Source organism: Scaptodrosophila lebanonensis, unplaced genomic scaffold (genome assembly GCF_003285725.1).
Source record: "Scaptodrosophila lebanonensis strain 11010-0011.00,11010-0021.00 unplaced genomic scaffold, SlebRS2 tig00000043-arrow-pilon, whole genome shotgun sequence".
NCBI classification, from domain to species: domain Eukaryota; kingdom Metazoa; phylum Arthropoda; class Insecta; order Diptera; family Drosophilidae; genus Scaptodrosophila; species Scaptodrosophila lebanonensis.
This window is the reverse complement of record NW_022060545.1, coordinates 6,562,249-6,584,614: the sequence shown is the minus strand read 5'-3', so window position 1 is coordinate 6,584,614 and position 22,366 is coordinate 6,562,249. Positions and strand designations below refer to the sequence as shown.

Genomic DNA, 22,366 nt, shown 5'->3' with positions numbered 1-22,366 from the left:
GCCATAAAGTAAATGTAGCACAAAAGACAGAAGAAAACAAAAAACAAAAAAACACAAAATGGCAGACACTGGCAGGCAACCGAGTCATAAAAACCACCTGCAAATTATTGCTAACAATGTAAAAGATGCCATGAAAAGCCCATTCATTCATTCATTCACCCAGTCACTCATTCAATTTGCTGATACCCGTGCTCTGAATTGAAGGGAAAAACTAAAAAGGAGCAGCCAGCCAATGGTGCGTATGAGTAATGCCTCAAACGACAAATCGCCTATGCAAGCCAGATAACTTTCAGTAAAAAGAGCGAGCAGCGCAGTAGAGAAAGAGCGAGACATAGAGAGAGAGAGAGGAGAGGACGCGTCACAAATGACTGTGGCAAGTTAACCATTTAGTTGCATCAGCAAAAATGACCAAAACAACAACAACTGTGTGGCCATCTTGGATTGCATTTGATATCTGTTTTTGTTTTTTTGTTTTTGTTATTGTTTTCTGTTCACTTTCAAACTGTCTCACATTTTGCAACTTTTCTAATCAGTAATATAGTTGCGCTCATACACCAACACACACACGTACAATATATGAGAGTATATACATTGTATAATTCCTTGTTGCTGAGTCACCTGCGCCAGTATCGTCACTCGATCGCTTCATAGCCAGCCGACCGACCACCACCACCAATCGAAAAACTCGTTTCTTGCTATGACAAATGCTTTGAAGTTGACATAATTTTTTGTATATACTATAGTATATAGTAAGTATGTATGTATGTATGTGCATATATTTTTTGAATTGTTGTACTGATAGCAAAGTCCCTAATAATTGATGTCAGCCATAAAACTACTAATAGGGTCCCGTGGCTTTTGTGTTATCAAACTTTTATTTATACTCGTACACTTGTGGTCGTGTATTTTCAGCTGTTTTTAATGCTCGAGTGGTTTGAGTAATCGCAAATTCTGGGAATTCACCATATTTGTCTTAAAAAAACAAAGCATTCGTAAAGGTTTCTTAAAAGCGGCTGTAACAAATAACAATAGCTTGGCCATTCAATGTGGAGATAAACAAACTATAGAGGGTTGATTTTTCATTTTCTGTCTTATTGAAAAAGCGGGCATTTAAACTACGATAGAAAAATAGAGTATACATACTTATATAATACTATAGATAGGACAACAAAGACTTTCAAAATTATGTAGATAAGACCTAAAACAAACAAAGTTGTTCTAAAATACTAGCAGCAATAATTTAATATTTATTTATTCAAATAGGTGTTAAATATTTTACTAAAAATGGTGTTCAGTTCTTATTGTATCTTTTTCATTTATTTATTTAAAAAACGCGTAGCTTTTATCATAATAAGAGCTGAATTCAAGAATTACAAAATGCTTTTATACCTCATTTGATTGAGTTGTCGCAATTGTAGAGTATATACTATTCACCTTCTCAATAGTCATCTCAGTTTGATACTTTTCTTTGAAATTGGATTTTGATGACTGGAATGGGCTGATAATAATGGATAGCTCTTAAATTGCAACGGTCACTACGGCCGAGTTGGACAGCATTTATTTCAAATCAAGCTTACATCTGATATTTTACTAATGTAGCTATAAAATATTATGTTACTGCCGAATTCCGATAAAAGGGAACAGAAATAGAACACATCGCCAAATGGAAGCAGACACCTCGAAGTGGGGCTCCATTTAACCTTGTTAACATGGCGACGTCGATGCCGACGACAAGGACGGCGATGGGGCTGAGACGGAGACTGGGGTAGGGGTAGGAATTGGGGTTGGGCGCTGATGCTGAGTCTGGCGGCGAAGACGACAACATTGGGGAATTGCGGCTGTTGGTGTAGACGACAAAGACAACAATGTCAGCGGAAACGACTTGGGCGGCTTTTGATAAATTCTCAAGGCATAATCAGTTTGCTATCGATTTTATTAAGCTAAAAACCAAAAAATATCCAGAAAAACGAAAATGTTTTAGAGGGGAAATTGTTGTTGTTGTTGCTGTTGTGGTCGTACTAAAATGAAAAAACGTGCAGCAAAATGCGTGCCTTTTATGTTTATCGCAGACACACACACACGCACAACATAAATCCACACGCATACGAAGCATTTGTGCTTTCCGATGTTTGTTTTTCTTTTATATATTGTTGTGTGTTGCTGGAAAATATAGCAAGAAAAATGCGCTGTCCTTCTCAACGTCGTCGTAGTCATCGTCATCGTGGTCTTTGTTGCTTGGCGTGTATTTTTATTACATTTTATGCTTATTTTTGTTGTGCTGTTGGCTTTTTCTGTTTAGCGCGTTGCGTTTTATTTTGTTGGATTTGCATTTTTGAGCACGTAGAAAAGTTCACGCCAACGCAAAAAATGGCACACACACACACACGCACACACATGCATGCATACAAACATACATTCACACAAATGTATACATATAGTACATATTCCAACACGCACGTCGGTTGGCAAGTAACCAACCCCCAAAATGTAAGCAAACAAAACTTAGTAACAAATTGTTGTGGAGCAGCAGGACCAGAAGCCATGGGGCAGGAAGTCGCTGCCTCGCGATAAGTGCAACCAGAGCTAAGGAAATGGCACGAACCAAACCAAAAGCAACTGCCAAGAAACCAGAAGCAGCATTCCATGTGGCAATAGCAGCAGCAGCAGCAGTAGCACGCCAAGCACTTGAGGCCCGCAGCAGTGCGGCAGGTGGCGACGCACACCTCCTAAATATGTAAATCCAAAATTGCTAACAAACCATAAAAAAAAGAAGACCGGCACGTAAAATAAAAACCAACGTTAAAAAGATGAGCCAAGCAAAAATAAAACCAGTAAGAGCAGCTGAAATGAAACAGGCGCCAAGCAAGAGCGCTTTAAGGTGAGACCGACTTGGGAGGGCGGGTGCATGGCTGCTGGCTGGTGGCTGGTTGTTGGGGGTGTGGTGCGGGGTGTGGTGCGGGGTGTATGACAGTTCCTACTCTTTGTGCTCGTTTTTTACAACTTTTACTTTGTTACAGAAATAAAACAAAGGCAGGCGCCAAGGCTCAGCAGCAGCAGCAGCAGTAACAACACTCGAGGGGTTGTTCGTTTCTCCACTGTACTATGGGCTTAATGAGATCAATGCTTGATAAAATTCCACCGTACTTAAGTTGTGGCATCCGAAATTTGAGAGAAAATATTTGCATGTAATAATTAAACATATATATCCGTTCTTGAATAAAAGTTTTGTAAAATTATTATACAATTTCCTAATCATTTGTTTAATTGCATTCTATTAATGAAGGGCGGTTTATTTGTTAATGCTTTACTAGTTTAGGAGTTCATTCTATTATACATAGTCTTGTTGGTCGCTTAAAATGTATTATTAATTATGTTCAACTAACTACCTCACGGAACCTTAAACACGACTACTACATATTTCTTTGAAGGCGATTTCCGATTTTTTATAAACTGCGAAACAAAAAACATAACATTCAAACAAACATTATACTTGTAGAACAAAAAGGACACCAACAATCATTGCTTATTTCTAAGAAATGTCGAGTTTTGAGAGATGTCTAAGGACTTCTGCTATTACAATTATTTGATGCGTTGAAGTTGTTCCTCAAAACAACTCTACTTCTGGCTAAAATATGAAAGAATATTTTTCCTACACGCGTTCAACATCTTTTTCTTGTACAATTATGTATTTCCAGATAAAAATTATCTTAAGCACTTCACAGAATAGACATCTCAAGAGTTGTTCACTGTTCTACAAATTTCGGCTTTCAATTAAACATCAAATTTACTGGCTAGAATATGAAAGAATATTTTACTGTTTGTAGTGGAAGTAAGTATTTCTAGAGACAAATTCCTTTAAGGATTTCTCAGTCTAGATGGGTCGATGAGAAGTTTGAAGTGAATTATTGCTTAAGTTCTGAATTTTCTAATATTTTCAAATACTCAGCAGTGCATTGAATTGTTTTAGTTTGTCTCAGATCAGCAATATTTTGCGCTCCTAGAGCATAAAAATTTGGGAGTTTATTTTAAAACATCTCAAGAATCGTTGAAAGTGCTTTTCCAACCATTTCTACTTCCACCTAAACATCAAATTTATTTAATTTGCTCCATTGTGCTGTAGCATGGGCAGGTTTTTGGAATGAACATTGTGTCTGGCTAGGTGGGCGCTGTCGCCGCTGAGAGCACTACAAACACACACAAGGGTGCAATGACTGAGTGCAGGCACCCACGATGAGGGCGAATTTGGCGAAGAGAAAGTTTCTCGAGCAGCTTCAGCTGTATAGCAATTTAGTTTTTTGTTTTTAGGGGTTGGTTTCGAGCGCAATCAAAATTGGGCAAAAAAAGAAGAACAACAAAAAGTCCACCTTGGCTGCGGGCACAGACGTCTGCGTTTCGAACAAGAAGGGTGCATGACAAAGACGGCGACGAAGTTGACACAAAACAAAATTAAGCGTTAAATAGTAAGTTGCCCTCTTTTCGGGTGCAGGCATTATCAAAGGCTTAACCTTGCACTTCAGAGCGTCGGCGTCAAGTGCACGAATATTTACGTGCAGGCAGTCTATCAGTCATTTATCCAAGTCGTGGATCGGTTGGGGTCTTTAGTTTACTCTGTGCATGTGCCTTCGTTGCGAGTCTTTTTCTGGCTTATCGGCTATGCGAATTTTATGGAAATATAGTTGCTACACCACACATCGCGATTAGTCTTGCGATTGCCATTTGCCACAAAAAAAAAAAAAAAAAAAAAAAACCAAGCACTGCACAACACTTGGACTGACTAATCGTAGCCATGACATGGACACGTGATAAGCAATCACATGCAAACGATATTGTTAAACATAATGCGATGGCATAATTTATAACGATAGCAAAGCCAAAACATCCGGACAGTCGGTCTGGCCAGTTTCTGATAAATATATGGATGGATTATGATGATGGAAACCTAAAAACCATGAATGCAGTTTTAGATATATCCATACAAGTAAATGAAAACTATTTTTCTTCATAAGAAGATAAAGGTTCATGAACCATAGAACACCTTATATCCGTAATTACAAGTTACTTGATACCCTACATGGTTAAAATATTACCAAGCATTTTCTCAAATCCCTCCAAACGGTTTCTTTAAAAACAAAACTTTGTTTGTCTGAATATGGTTGTAATTCTTTTTAAATAAAATTTGTAATGCTAATTGAAGTGTTAAGTATCTTTCCAAGTGATTGTTTTTTTTTTTTTTTTGTATTTTTGCTAAATTCGATTAAAATTGGTAATGCTAATGGATGTGTTAAGTATCTTTTCAAGTATTTGTTTCTTTTATTTGGACTGTTGCTCAATTTGAATAATATTTCTAACAACTCGAAGCTGACTTTCTACAAATGGCAAGTTTTTTTTAGTGTGTATATTTTTTGGAAGGCATTGCAAAATGGCTAAAAGCCACGCGAAAACTCAATAAAACATAGATAGCCTCAACTTTAGTTGTATATTAATTTATATAGGCAAGACCCAAGTACCTCTCTACAAACTGAGGTAACGAGGTACGTGAATAAATAAACTAAACGGATGTGATAGGTGATTATGGCAACTGGCATATGGAGTTGTTCAGATTTAAACGGTAGTGCAAATATTTACTAACCTCAATTGTGTTAAGTTGATTAACCCACTGGTAAGCCTAGAAGCAAATTTGAAATCGTATGAGAGACAGTGCCAAAGTATGGGAAAAAGCAAATAGAGGACGTGACGTCGCACAAATTGTATTGAATAAAATGAATGCGTTATTATTTAATAAAGGGAAAAATCAAACCAAAGATAATACAGTTTGTTGAGTAAACTTATTATGCTATTATTTACCACACAATGAAGATTAGACTATGTATGTATGATTCATTAACGAAAAGACCTTATTCAAATCAGCCGGCAACATAAAACACTAGCCGCCTTACCTAACTTTTAAGGCTATTGGCCAGCTAAATATAGTTAGCTGTACATATCACGAACTGCCTTTGGAATGATTATATGTTGCTTTGTAAAGTAAATTCTTTAAAAATTCGTTATTACTTTAATTTAAATAATAATATTTTAAAGTTATAAACTAAATAGAGTCAAATAAAAAGTAAAAATCCAAAAAAGTAAATGGTGCGCTGAACCCGTTCACAATTTCTCTTATTTAAAGTTGTGGTTATTGTGATTTCTCAGCTTTAAATAGAATGAACAAAAACAGCAATAACAACAACGCATGAGTAATAAACTTTTGTACCTTTGCATTTGACGCTTGGCATTTTTGTTTTGTGGCCAGTTAGGCAGGCGATGCGAACTGGTAAATTTCGCCAAAGCCACAGCCACAACAACAACAAGAATAGCAAAAGCTGTCATCGTTGAAATGCAAAAATTTTGCTAAAATAAAAACGGTTCAACATGCAAAAACTTTTCACACACACACACACACAAACATACACTCTCGCTAACAAAACGCAAATATGCAGACGTTGACTGGTTCGGCTCATTTAATTTCTCGCAAAAGAGCAAAAACAGAAAACAAAAATCAAAATAAATTTTATTTTAACGAAATTCGGCACAATTTTATGTTGTTGTTTTCTTGTGGCGCTTGCTATTGAAAGCAAACAGACATTGAACTTTATGGCCACCGATTTGATGGCAACACTGCCGGTAAACGTACATATGTACATACATACATACATACATATGTACTATATATGTATGGATAGGGGTTGAGGGGTGTTTGGAATGCGTAGGCGAGAAGCGGGCGTAGCAGAAAGAGCGTAGAAAGGCAGTTGAGCTAAAGAGCGTGCATTCATTTGCACATACATACATACGTACATATATGACAATTATGTATTAAGAGCAGGCTGTTATAATTGTATTGTTATAAACTGTACTGCCGCAACCAATTTGAAAAAAAGTAAATAAAATATTTGGTATTAAATGCTTTTATTTACTTTGTTTTATGTTTGACAGCTGCCGCTGTTATGCTGAAGGCGACGTTGACGTTAACGTTGATTGCGGCGGCTGCGACTCCGGCTGGTTCTTCACTTTTCTATTTCTAATCTCTTTCTCTGCACACTCAAACACACACGTATAGAGCGACACAAGCTTTTGATGTTTACAAACTTTTGCGACGTTTCAAGAGCGCACCGACGACGACGACGACGTAAGAGAGCGTGACTGTGGCGGCGACTGAGAGCGCAACGTGAGCTTTAAATATATTTTTTTGTGTATAAAAAATATTTTTTTGTTATTGCTTGCTAGCTTGCTTGTCGCTGGCTCTGTTGTTGCTGCTATTTTTTTGCAAACGCTTTAATAACTTTCTATTGCTATTTATATTTTTTATGTGACGCTGCTGTCGCTTTTGTGTTTCACATACACACACACACAAGAACACACACACTACTTAATCACAAAGCACAGTAATAACGAAAAAACCGCACGTATAATTTTTCACAACTACACTTTTATTTTTGTTACATACATACAAACATATATATAATAACTGAAATATATTTGCAATAATTTTGATTGCCTGTTTTGTTAATTTTGTTACTGCTGGTTGCTTTTGTTTTTATTTCGGGTACGTTTGACTATAGTGTGACGGTGGTGACGACGTCAGCTTTAAGTTAAGCGCACACACACAGGCTAAACAACACTACTACACTTAAACGCACGAATACAATACAAATAGATACGACGAATTGCGTGTGAGTGCACAAACACAGTTAGAGGAGAGTTGTATGTATGTATGTACACGTAACGGGTTTGCAAAGTTTGAACAAACAATCCAGCCAGCAGCTGATCTCAGTGAAGACTGAATCGAGACATTTTTGCCAGCCGCCGCACAAGCTGCCCAGAGTCAGCCGGTACGTCGCTGCCTCTGTCGACGTCAGCGCTGCAAAGAGCTAAGCAGCGACGGGCGTGCGCTGTGAGCACGAATAAGTAGCCAAAGAGAAGAACACGCAAGTGTGCGTTGTGTGCGCATGAATGAATGGGGCGGGAGAGAATAAAATGTGAGAGAATGAATGAGAGGCGGCAATAAGACAAGCTCCAAAAGTACCGGTATTTGCCGCAAGCGGAACTATTCGCACAACAACAGCAACGACAGGGCAACAACAACCACCACCACCCAACAACACACGCACACTCACAAACATACACACACACACACACACAGACTCATCCAGAGCCCATTGTGTGCACCGGAAAAGCAAAATTGTGGCGGGGGTGTTTTTCTTTCTTTCTTTTAATTTTTTTTGCTGGTTGAGAGAGCGTGCACGAGAGCGACAACTTTTTTTTTATGGTTGTGGGCCGCTGACTCAATTGCTAACTGAGCGCAGCGACGGCAACGTCGGCAGCAGAAGCAGAAGCAGCGCCACCACCCAATTTTGCACAGTGGAGCGTATTGTGGCAATTATTACTTCATTCATCAATTTTTCAATGTACGAGGGTTGGCTAATAACTAAATATATAACATAGGAATTTTCTAATTATCACTATCTATAATTTCTATTAATGAGATTTTAAATAAATTTAAGAAATCAACCGTTAAATATTGAATAACTGAGTAAAAGCGAGGACGCACGAACTTTTTGGAAAAGGAACGGTCAGATTGTATTTGCTTATGACAAAGCTGATTCCCATCATCGGCCATTTGGGTGCCGCGCCCGTGGCAAAGATTCGTCGGAACAGTGAACTCTAGTCGAAAGAAATTTAAGATGGGACCAGTAAACGAGCTAATGACGACTGCTTCTTGGAAATTTACCTTGAAAATGACTTAACAATAAAAGAGAAATGTTATGCATAGCTATTGGATTGATTGGATGGGGACTTAAACCGAAGACAATTGCGTTTGGCTAGACAAAAAATTCGATTCAAGAGGCAAGTCGCCATGGAAAACCTATGGAATTGCTTCCCCATCCACCCCGTGACGATTATTATTTTTTAATCTTAAAGTAATCGTTTGGTTGAAGAGAAAATCAAATTCATTAAAATATGGGTGAAATATGATAAAAATGTGTAGCTTCCAAAGTAAATTATATTGAGAAACAAATTTATTTTTTCTTACATGCTTAGATCGATTACTCATCAGCCAGACCCCGTACGCTTTTCTATTATTCGCTTTAAAATGTTCTTTCTTTCGTTCGTTCGCTTGTTCTCTCGTGCAAAACTGCGATTATTGCCCAGGCGTTGTCATGATTTTTGTGTGTGCTACAAGTATATCCCCAGCACCGGTCTCCGTCCCACTACTTTTACCAACAACAACAATCGCCTCGCCGTCATCATCGCTTTGGCTTGTTTTCGCAAAAAACTCAAAACAAGTGGTTTTTTGTCTGTTTCGGCTAAAGCGTGAGAAACACATTTGGCCGAGCCGACCAGATTAGCCATATAGTTAGTCGCCTAACTATCGGTCCGTTCAGCGGCGTCGTGTCATGCATTTGGCATTCAGCTGTCTGCGCTGACAGCCATCAGCTGGTCGCGGCCTTTTTATGTATATGTGTATGCATGTACATATAGTACATACTCGTATATATTTTTTTCCTCTATGCAACGGCGACGGCTTTTTGGCCAATTTTATGTTCGATGTGCTCTGTGTTCACAGCTCGTAAAAATAAATCATGAACACCTCCCCAAGACATATAAAATGATGAGCTTTGCTTAACTACATCACAAAAAAAAAAAAAAAAAAAAAAAAAAAAACGATGCCACATTACAATTTAGTTGTTTTATGTGCGGGCTCAAAGTTTTTGTTGCTCTTTTTTAATTTTTGGGCTATTGCAGCCAAACTAAATACCTGCCCATGTCACTTTTATATTTTGTGTGTGCGGCTCGCACTTTAAGTGGCCATAAAGATAAAACGAAAGTTGGGCGCTGGCGAGAGATGGGAACAAACAAAAACAATAGAATGCGGCCGAACAAAATGAGAAATTGGTTAGTTACCTTCGTTAGAAGAGACAATTCAATGTATTCACATGGATTACTATATTTTCATGTACGTGAGCATTCTTTATAAAAATATATTTCACCAATTTAAGCTACTTCTTCCATAAAACATTACTATTACAGAATAACCTTGATAGCAAAGACAATCATTCTGGATTACAAAAACATAGATATTCCTAAATAGAACTTCATTCAATAATTTACTCATCCTTTAAATGTTCTCTATATTTGTAAAGTTATGAAATAAATCAGCAGATTTTGATTCAGATTACATAAAAAAATCATTGAATTATTTCTAAGGTTTCTAAAAAAAAGAGAGGAGTTCCATTTACATAGTCTACATTGAAAATGAAATATTTTTCCGAATTAACGTGTTGTTCGAACTAACAAATGTTCCAACTCAAAAGATTATGTTGTATTGAGGTATATAAAATTACTGTAGTATTAGTATTGGTTTTCCTCTCGAATTTCTTTAAATATACCCATGAGCATTTTGATATCGACGTAAAAATTTACATTAGATCCATAATCCGATATTATTCTATTGAAAAAACAAGTAAAAAAGCTAAAGTCGGGTGTCCCGACTTTGAAATACTCTGTACATATGTTTACAATAATTATAGAAAATAAAAAAAATTAAGAAAATAAAAAAAAAAATTTGATCGATTTTACCTCTCTCGGTATTCGAACTCACGTAAAGGGTGTATAATTTCACATTTACATAGCAATTGCGTCTGTGTGAGTGTATGTATGCCTATGCGCATCAATTCGTGTCTGTGTAAGCATTTTCGCAGTCAACCAAACAGCAACATCAACAACAGCCGCGGGCAGCGCTTGAGCAGCGCTGCAGCAGCGCTGCATCAGCAAATATATTTATGGCTATAACTTCTTGTTAAATCGGTCTATCATAATGAAATTTGGCATACGGACATATAATAACTAACTGGGGGTATTTCCAAAATTTTAGTTCGAAATTCCAAGAATTACGGGAGTTACGATTTGCGGGGTAGAGGGGGGAGGGAGGGGAATTCCAAAATATACATTTTCTGCGTATTCACATAAGGCATCTGGGACTAAAATTTGGTGTTCCTAGGTCTTATAGTCTCCGAGATATAGGCGATTATACGAATGGAAAATCGGGAAAACCCCCATAGGGGGGAAGTGGGGGGGAAAATCAAAAAAATAAAACAAACTCGTATAGAATACACACATAACGCATCTTCGTGCAAAATTTGGTGTCTCTATCTCTTATAGTCTCTGAGATCCAGGTGTTCATACGGACGGACAGACGGACAGACGGACAGACAGACAGACAGGGCTAGATCGACTCGTCTCGTCATGCTGATCAAGAATATATATACTTTGTGGGGTCTGCCACGCCTCCTTCTGCCTGTTACATTTTTCAGCTCCCGCAAACCTAATATACTCTTGTACATTTCATGTACAGAGTATAAAAATCAATTGAGACATGCCTGTCCGTTTTTTTTTTTTTCATATGCTTATCTTGGAGTGTTTAAGGGTAAAATTCACGAAACCTAATCAAAAAAATATCGTTTTAAAAGTTCAATAAATCAATCTTATCAAAAACCATAAAGAACATCGATTTAAAAATTGCAGAAAGTGTCGATTGCGCCCAAGTTTATTGAACTTTCACAATAATAATATATGTATTTACTTTTTATTTAATTTATTTTCTATTGTATATATACTCCGAGTCTAAAACTTTAAGCCCTTTAATCACGATCATTTTTTTGTGGTTTAAGTTTCAACACATCAAGAGCGTCGTGAAACCCAACAGCTAATGATCTCTCTAGCCACAATAAACAGAAAACCTGTTCTATCGCAAACTCTTGGAATTCCCATGTTTTTAATAAAAAAAACACGAAATGCACGTAGCTCTTAAACGGTGTCTCTGTTTTTGATTGATTACGGGGAGAACGTGAATTTTGACGTCATGATTTAAAGTTCTTAACAGTTGTTCAATAATATTTTCTATTTTATGAGTCAACCTTTTCGAATTATTACGAGATGGGTTGAGTTGAATTAGTTGACGCCCACATTTAAATGTTACTTCTAGTCCGACAACTGCGGAGAGCGATAAATACTTTTCCTGGTATCTTCTTGTAACTTTGAAGTCTCTTATCAAATCCAACATAATTGCAGTTATTCTGGGAAATATTGCAATTAAAATACAGCCTGTTACAAAATTATGTAACCATGCGATAGTTTTGCTTTTTTTTTAAATAAGTAATGGTTCTTGGAAATCTGTACTGTCTATATCTGTACTATTAAAGAAATCTATAACTTTAGGTTCATGATGCTAGGTGCATTAAATTTATATAATAATTATAATTATTTGATTAACAGTTGGATATATGTATGTATGTGGGTCCATTTATGTATAAAGAGTCCATTAACTAACTCTTCCCAATTTTTAAAGTTGTTTTGGAAGTTTTATGGGTTTTATATTATAAAGTTTCATAACTGTCCCATTCACATACAATTAAAATAATCTTAACTAAATTCGTTGCGAAAACTTTTATTCTTTTTACAATTTCAAAAGCTGCTTCAATTTTTTAAATGTTTATCTTTCCGAGATGATAATAAAATAAAATTTTCAAACAGAGTTAAGTATATATGTACTTGTATATGTGTTAGCTGCCAACTATGTTTATTATTTTCTATTGAAATAGTTGGGCTCTTAAGAACAATATTCGTTTATAGGAACGTATGAATAAAATAACACCCGAGATTACTGTCTAACTCATTTATCCCAACGAGCTTCTCGCGTTCCAGTTTAATGTGCGGTCAATCACTGCCAGACATTGTGGGACTCCTATTTCTTGCCAACTCAGGGCCAAAATTAGATTTCGGTGGCCAATCCGGACAGCACAACCCTTCTATCCTTTGAATTGCCTGTAGTTTATGTTACTTGTACGATGCACAGGGCATCCACAAAGCAATAACAACATCAGCACAGCAATGATAAGACGAGTTCTTTGAAATTACAACCAAAAAAAAAAGAGAGAAAGAAAAATAAAGCGTGCACATAGACAACAAAATCAAATTCAGTTGCAAAGGAAATCAACGAAAATTTGATAAAGTAATGCAAATACATGATACACTGCGAACAGTTGCGAATAGAAAGGGTAAAAACAAGAAAAGCAACAACAGCTATGCGGGGAAAACCAATTTCAATAGAAAATAGCAATTTTATGGCTTACATTTTATTCGCGTTAGCGAAAACAAAGTATCAGCTGATAAAAACAAAATACGCAGCAACAGCAGAAGCAGAAGAGGAAAACCAAATGTATGTGAGTGTGGGTGCATCAGCAAAAACAGCAGCGATAATAGCAAATCGAGTAGAGCGCTGAAGACGCACCAGCCCGACTCTTACATACCCTGCACTCATTCAATCACTCCGTCTCTCTCTCTCTCTCTCGGACACAATCTATTATTTAAAACAATTTATTTTGCAGCAATAGTTTCTAGATATAGTACACCGATTCGATAGAACTTTGGATTATGTTGAGACATTGTAAAAAAGTTATAGCTATTTAAGTTGGTTAAGTTATCTTTTTGAACACAGAAATATATATGAAACTCCAGATTAAGGTGAGGCATTACAGAAATACTGGAAATATCCGAATATATTATTTGAAGAATGTTTTTTTAGCCCAAAACTGTACTATAGGGTTTCGTCTAGGCTAATTTGTTTGAGAATATATATAAATGTTGCCCTTATTCCCTATGAAAAAAGCAGGGACAATTACAACTTGAGTTTTATTTTTGATCAATTATTTTATGAACTTTATTTTATTGCTTGAAAATAATGATTGGGTGAGTTGTAAATTTTATAACTCGAAATTAATCATTATATTATGAGATAATAAATAAAAATTAAAATTTTTTAGTCATGGTGAATATGCATAGATAATGATTAAAGATGGATATTGGTATAATCCTGGTATTCTCAAAGCTACTATAAGTGTATGAGTTTTTCGCTGTAATGAAAAATAATCAATATTTGTTCCTGATAAATACAAAGGTTGGTGAAACTATTTAACACAAACGGTATACTACCGCTAATCGTTTCTATGGGAGCTACTATGTAATATATTAGGGCTACATATGGTTTGTACTGTGATCCGCGTATACATAGCTAAGACAAGTCTACATATCAAGTATGGGGTCCATTGCAAGTTTTAGTTCAAAGTTATCGATGTTCATACGGACAGACGGACTACAGTATGAAGCGAATGTACATCGATTCCTCTCGTACCCTTTGGGTACAGGGTATGCCAAGCCAGTCGTCCGTGCGTGAGAGAGCTGAAGCAACGAGAGTGGGTGAGCATGTGGGTATGAGTGAGCGACATCATGGGTATAAGTGTGTGAATATGTGAGTGAAGTGCAGCAAATTTTCAATTGAAAACGAATGCGTATAAATGCGCCCATATGGAAAATAGTTGTTGCTGTTGCTCGGTATTCGTATGGTAGCGGGAAATAGGGGTGCGGGAAATTGCGGCGACCGCTGGGCGTTTTGTTGTTGCTGCTGCTGTTGCTGCTTATCGGAACCATTCATCACAACAACAAACCTACACTTGCATTTCATGCTGGCTGCTAAAAATGTTTGCACGGCTACCGCTGTCAACGTCGCCTCGCGTCGCGTCGCTGCCGACGTCGTGTCGTTTGCAACGCTGCGGGGTGTGAATGCGGCAAAATTATCAGCGATGACGATTACAGTAATAGCAAGAGCAGCAGCCACACGAAGCCACCCTCTCCCTCTTATTTATGTACCCTTCGCTGGGAATTGAGCATATTGTTTTGGTCTGTAAGGCTGCAACACCCATCGAAGAAAGAATTGGTTAACCACATATTATAGGTTCACATATGATTAGCAAGACGGTATGAAAGCAAATAACCATAAACGATTTAAAACATTGCCCGGAGGGATCTGTCATGTGGTTTCGACATGATAAATTTTTTTTGTTTATTTAGTTGGTCTGATCTTTTATCATCACAGTCTGGAATTAACACTAGTGCAACAAATTATCATCATTTAAGAATAACTTTTCAAAAATAAACAATTTGTTGTAAATGAAGTTGCATTTTTAAAGAAGAGCGGAACACAAATTATGTATGACTTATATTTAATTGAAACAATTTTATATCGGTTTCGGCGGTCATTCCTAAAATTGTTGCAGTTGTTGTTAAATATATTGACAGAATATTGTTATCATACTTAACGGTCTTGCATTATTTGCAGGATGAATGGATGCCCCAATTTCAAATAAATTATTAAAATTACTCTCAAATTAAAGATTGCATTTTCGTTGTTAGACGGTACAGCGAAGGGTATATAGTTTCGGCGCAAATTAACCTAATTTCTTAAGATCGTTGTTCTTATTACTGCTGTTTTTTCTTCATATTTATTTAGTTGCTGGTATGTATAGTACATATTTAAAACGATGGTAGCCGCATCCGCTCAGTAAACTGGCAGTAGCATCATCTTTGGCGTTTACTTAGTTGTTTAACAGTTCTGCTGCCCACTCACTCGTTCACTCACATGCTCTCACTGTTTTATTTGCTCGACTTCTTTGTCTGTCTTTGTCGTCTCCAACTACAATCAAACATATGTATGTATGTATGTATGTAGGTCTGTATGTAAGTACGAATATGTGTAAAGATTGACTTGCACACGTTGCTCATTTGCCTCATTTCATTTGCTCTCGCTCGCTTCTCGTCGTTCTGTGTAAGTTGGCAAGAAATTAAATGCTCTTTATTAGTTTCTTTTCTGCCAGTGCTCATCATCATTCGTTTTTTCTTATCAGTTCTACATACATACATACATATGTATGTACATATATACATGCTTACATACTCGTTTAAATGTATGTACATAGGTGCGTTTTTTTCTGCTCTGTTGTTACAACTAAAAGCCGCAAATGAAAGGCGCGTGACGCATGCGAGAGACTTCGTGACGTCGACAGCGCAGCAACTAGCGCCAGCATCATTTAATGCCGCTGTTAACACATTGTCACACACCATCGCACACACAAACATACATTAACCCCCATGACTGGCAATTGTGAGGCGTTGCTTGGTCTTTGCTGACCATGTGGCAAAAACGCCTCCCGACTTCCTCTGATAGCAGCAGCAGCGGCAGCAACTAAAATAGTATGTACAGTGAATCAATAAAGTCTTGGCACAAGCAGAATTTTTTATGAAAAACGTATTTAATACTTATTATTAATGGGCTTTGAAAATTTTTTGTGATGCAGTTAGTAACATTTGGTAATTATCTACACAACACATGTGAAATTGTTCCGTTATCTCTCATACAACTGAAAATATACAAGAAAGAAGAAAGAAATAGCTTGAAAACACATCAAAAAAGTCTTGGCACACAGCATTAATTCGTCGTATATTTGCAAATATAACGGTAACCTTTACACACCTAATATTTTGTAACACCGCCCTTAGCCTGGATAACTGCTTCTAAGCGCCTACGCATACTTCCGACTAAGTTGGATGTCTCCAAAGGAGTTATTTCTGCCCATTCCGTGCGTATAGCATCTTTGAGGGAATCCTTTGATGTTATTTTATGTTTGCGTATTTTTTTTTCCAAAATGTTCCAAATATGCTCGATAGGATTCATATCCGGCGACTGTGGGGGTGTTTTTAATTGTTTGCAATGCCATATAAGCCATTCCTGCACCAGATACGACGTATGCTTTGGGTCATTGTCCTGTTGAAATTGCCAACTACGTCCATTTAACCCCAATTTCTCCGCACTTGGAAGTAAATTTTCTTTTAAGATATTGAGGAACACATGTTTATCCATTTTTTCATCAATGAAGACCAAGTTTCCGACTCCAGATGCAGCTATGCACCCCCACACCATGACATTTCCCCCACCGTGCTTAATTGTTTTTATTATGTTATTTTCTTGGAGTTCTTTGTTAGGCTTCCGCCAAATTTTTTGCGCGCCATCTGACCCAAATAAGTTGTATTTCGATTCGTCACTGAATATTACACTATTCCAGAATGATTCCGGCTGATTTAAATGGAGCTTAGCGAACTCCAGTCTCTTCTTCCGATTTTCTTTCGAAATGTAAGGCTTGCGACGGGGGACTCTTCCATGGAAACCAGCTCTGTATAATGTGTTCCGTATTGTTTGAGGGTTAATATTTTCTTTAAAGCGTTCCTGCATTTCATGGCATAGTTTGACCGCAGAAAGCCTTGGGTTTTGTGCCACCGCAGCGACTACTACCCGCTCCTGGCGTTGTGTAAATTTTTTTGGCCGCCCGCTTCTGGATTTATGCTCCACTTGGCCGCTTTCTATGTAGTGCTTTATAATGTTTCGTACACTTGAAAATGGTTTGCCAACTATAGTGCCAATTTCGCGATAACTTTTTCGCTGGACATAGAGATTTATAATCATTTTACGGACTTCTACTGAAATTTCCATGCCTCCACCCATTTTGATCGCTTTGTCACCAACTTAAGAGCAAAACTAACTTCAAATCACAAGGAAATGGAGGAATGAGCAGTTATTGAAGACAGAGTAAGAAACAGATCAAAGAAAATTGAAAGGTTACCGTTATATTTGCAAATACACGACGAATTAATGCTGTGTGCCAAGACTTTTTTGATGTGTTTTCAAGCTATTTCTTTCTTCTTTCTTGTATATTTTCAGTTGTATGAGAGATAACGGAACAATTTCACATGTGTTGTGTAGATAATTACCGAATGTTACTAACTGCATCACAAAAAATTTTCAAAGCCCATCAATAATAGGTATTAAATACGTTTTTCATAAAAAATTCTGCTTGTGCCAAGACTTTATTGATTCACTGTATGTATGTACATATGTATGTATACTAAGTACAAACAAATGTATGTATGTATGCGTGAACTAACCCATACACACACACAGAGACACAAACCCGCCCGCTACTAAATAAGCACAAGCATTTATTGCATGTCGCTTGTCAATTGGCAATTGTTGTTGCTTTTATTATTGTTGTTGTCAACGCTGGCGAAGCCGTTGAAATTATCGCAAAAGGAAATAAACACAAATATCCAAATAAATAAGTAAATAAGCAAGCCAGTGCATATCTTCGTACATATGTATGTATGTACATATGTATTTATACATATACAAGTATGTATGTATGTATCTACGTACATACGAGTATATGTTCATATATTTGTGTGGCTTATGGCTTATAAATAGACGATTTTATTAAAGCGTAAGATAAAATGTTAATAACAAACATATTTTTGCAAGGCTTTATACTTAATGGTCATCAAGAGCGGCCTAGTAACAATCAACGTTCAGTCGAAATATACATATGTACATATGTATGTATGTATGTATGTATGTACATGTATAGCAGGTATTTACACCGCAAATACACAAGTTTAAGTTAGTTTAATTCAGAAATTATATTCTTCAATAAACAAAACTTAGAACATCCAACTTCTCTAAAGAATATGATTTCTGTATAAACATGCAACTTTATTTGCACACAGTATAATGAGTCAATCAATTCCTCATTAATCTTGTTGCAATGAAAACACTATTTTAAGATGATCAACTTCAAATTAACCAATTAGCCAGTGATTAAACTGGTTAATTGCTTAGAAAATTAGATTAAATTTGTTTGTTTGCTTTCAATTGAGAAATTTATGTCAGCAAAAAAATTATTACGATCCAGGTGACAACAAATTAACTTTAAGGTCGTTAAAAAAGTTGTAGGACTATATAAATTGGATAAGCGTTGCATATGGTATATACATTTTGTTGTTGTTGGAGTTGAAACTTTAGCATTTTAACCAGTTAACCCACTGGCAACTGGGTGTTGAAAGTAGTTATCAACCCTAGAGACTAATGTTATTCAAAAAAATGTAGATTTAGTCTCCACAATTCTTCACCTTAAATACCAAAATGCACTTCATTAATCAGTAAATATTTAACAAGATTTGATATGAGATATGGAGACACATATTAATTTCCTCTGTTCATGTTCTCTTTGATAGCTCAAGATTTTTTTTAAAGCCATCTTAACTCGGTTCTATTAAAAACGTTCAGCAGATCGGCAAATAAGTTGCTCAAGAAACTTTGATCGGAAATGGAATCATATGAATTATTTTTCCGGTGCACAGTTTCATTTATGTATAAAGAATCAAACATAATCTACTATATAATTTTTGTTATATCACTCAATTACGATCGTATCAGTGAAGCCCTCCCTGACAAGTGTCAATTCCATTTCTACCTCATTAGTTCATCAGTGGCTGTTTCAGGTTTAATATTGCAGATATATCTAAACGTACACGACATCTGATCGGGCTAATGCCAATTGCTTCCACCTGACATCAGGGGAAATTTACTGCCGTACATAGAAAATGCCGAAAAAATAGTAATCGGTTAGAAATAAACACACGTAAATCGTTATCAAACACGAGTGTGGCAAAAAAAGACAATAACAAGCATAGACACGAAGCAAACACAGAAATATGGAAATCAGAGTGTTTGCTTTTAGCGCCGCATTTACTTGAACGTACATATGTATGTACATACTTGTATAGTATACCCTACACCCCCCCCAAAAAAAAAAACAAAAAATTCTGGTTGCTTAGTTGCTCGGTCGGTCGCTCGTTAGGTTGAGTCAGCGGCCCCAGTGCCTCTGTACCCACAAGTGATACGAATGTGCATTAACTACATACATACATATGTACATACATATATACTTACATGTGTACGTCTGAAAAATATAAACAACAAAACCCACAATGGCAGTGGAATCAGCAAAGAGAACAGCAAACTGTTTGAGGGCGTTTAACATTTTGTCGCTTATCGATTTTTGTTTTACTTTTTTGTTCGCTTACATTTTTGATTTTGAAGTCATGTTTCATTTTTTTATAGAGCTGATTGATAAGAAGACAGGAACTCGAGCAGATTAGCAGACGTTCTGGAAACATTTTAATTTGGGATATTTTGATAAATTCTAAAATTGCAAGCCACAATTTTGACGTTGTGGTTTTCAAAATAATAACAAAAAGGGAAACAATAACTCATGAATAATGTATAACTTTAAAATTGTTTGAATTATATATGAAATTTCTTGGCCACTTAGATTTTCGTCTAGTGCTAAAACTCAAGGAATACAAAATCTATTAATACACATTTCATTCAATGTCAATTAAATACTTCTCATGTTCTATATTGCTACTTTAGTTTGTGAGTCATTTGAAAATATTTAAAATTACAAAATAGTGTACTTTTTAGTACCTTATAATGAACCTCTTAGAACGTGACACTGAAAATCAAATAGAGTTATAAGTAAACCAGTCTGACTTGACTGGATCGACTTATCTCGCCTTAGGAATATACTTCTGTTATATACTGCATTTATATTGTGTTTCAAGCGTACAGATACAATACGCGTATTGGTAAGTACATATGTAGATTTATAAGTTCTAGGTTCCCCAATCATAGCACTAAGCCTGCTTAATCAGCATTTATATCGGGAAAATTATTTGAAATATGATATTGTACCCAAAGTTTCTATGCTGATTAGGTAGGCAGTTCATAGCTAAGTCATATACCAACTTTCTGGACATATCGAGTAACCAATGTTCTTCAAAAATTTTGCAGTACATACATTCTATTAGAATTAATCGCTTGTCATAAATATTGTTTAATAACCTCAGCAATTCAAAATTGTTCGTATAATACTTAGTGATTAATACAAATTAGACTTTAAAATTTAGAAAAAATTCATGTATAATTCAACAATAACTATGAGAGTTATGTATATTCTAAATTAACTCATTATTCAAACTAAAGACTTAAAACTGCTTTGCAAAAACTATGCGCAAGTCGCGATTGAGAAAAGGGTGGGAGAGGCAGAAAAATTAATGGAAAAATGTGAACTTTTCACCTATATAGCATAGCACAGCGCATAAAAACGGATCAGAGTGGGACGGCTGTCAAGAATTGTATTAAGTGCATCCGTTTCTAGAATTCCCCCTTAACACACACACACACACACATCTAAGCGTTCCTTTAACGTAGCTTAAGCGGATGGCTGTGAGGCACTTGGCGAAATCCGCGATTCTTCAGTTGCCAGCAGGCTGTGCACACTGGTTCAGAACTAACGAAACATGCATTTTTATACTCTGTACATGAAATGTACAAGAGTATATTAGGTTTGCGGGAGCTGAAAAATGTAACAGGCAGAAGGAGGCGTGGCAAAGTATATATATTCTTGATCAGCATGACGAGACGAGTCGATCTAGCCCTGTCTGTCTGTCTGTCCGTCTGTCCGTCCGTATGAACACCTGGATCTCAGAGACTATAAGAGATAGAGACACCAAATTTTGCACAAAGATGCGTTATGTGTGTATTCTATACGAGTTTGTTTTATTTTTTTGATTTTCCCCCCACTTCCCCCCTATGGGGGTTTTCCCGATTTTCCATTCGTATAATCGCCTATATCTCGGAGACTATAAGACCTAGGAACACCAAATTTTAGTCCCAGATACCTTACGTGAATACGCAGAAAATGTATATTTTGGAATTCCCCTCCCTCCCCCCTCTACCCCGCAAATCGTAACTCCCGTAATTCTTGGAATTTCGAACTAAAATTTTGTAAATACCCCCAGTTAGTTATTATGTGTCCGTATGCCAAGTTTCACTATGATAGACCGATTTAACAAGAAGTTATAGCCATAAATATATTTGCTGCTGCAGCGCTGCTCAAGCGCTGCCCGCGGCTGTTGTTGATGTTGCTGTTTGGTTGACTGCGAAAATGCTTACACAGACACGAATAGATGCGCATAGGCATACATACACTCACACAGGCGCAATTGCTATGTAAATGTGCAATTATAAACCCTTTACGTGAGTTCGAATACCGAGAGAGGTAAAATCGATCAAATTTTTTTTTATTTTCTTAATTTTTTATTTTCTATAATTATTGTAAACATATGTACAGAGTATTTCAAAGTCGGGACACCCGACTTTAGCTTTTTTACTTGTTTAAAATTATAGTTGTGATTTTTGATGTGTATGTATGAATGGAAGCTGCCTTTAGATATTTTACAGTTCTTAGTCTTTTTTAGTCTGTACCCGAAAGTTAAAAAAAATATGCAGAGAGAGATAAGTTGATACTGAACTATCCGTCTGTAAGAGAACAAGTAGATCCTTTCAACCATAATAGCTAGGTATACCTAACTTGACAAGTAGACTTGTTCATGCATAGCACTGTTATTACTTTATAAACTTGACATAAGACCGATCGGTCGAAATCTGGTATGTATGATTTTTTTAAGCAGCTCAATATTGTGTCGAATTGGACAAAAATCATTTAACTACATAGGTTTATTAAAAGTTATATAGGGATTGCCTGCT

At 36.4% G+C, this 22,366-nt stretch overlaps 1 protein-coding gene across 8 annotated transcripts in view; it reads right to left on the bottom strand.

Moving 5' to 3' along the window:
* Window positions 1-22,366, bottom strand: part of LOC115622987 (protein alan shepard) — a 220,218-nt gene that overhangs the window by 36,109 nt on the left and 161,743 nt on the right. The window contains exons 1-2 of one of the 8 annotated variants that reach the window (XM_030517146.1): window positions 6,951-7,802; window positions 5,630-5,665 (exon numbers count right to left, since the gene is read on the bottom strand). The exons of 5 other annotated variants lie outside the window; for them this stretch is intronic. The gene's annotated coding sequence lies outside the window, so the exon portion shown is untranslated. Of the gene's footprint in view, window positions 1-5,629; window positions 5,666-6,950; window positions 7,803-22,366 lie in introns of those variants that run through there. 2 more of the 8 variants (XM_030517147.1, XM_030517145.1) reach the window with 2 other exon arrangements.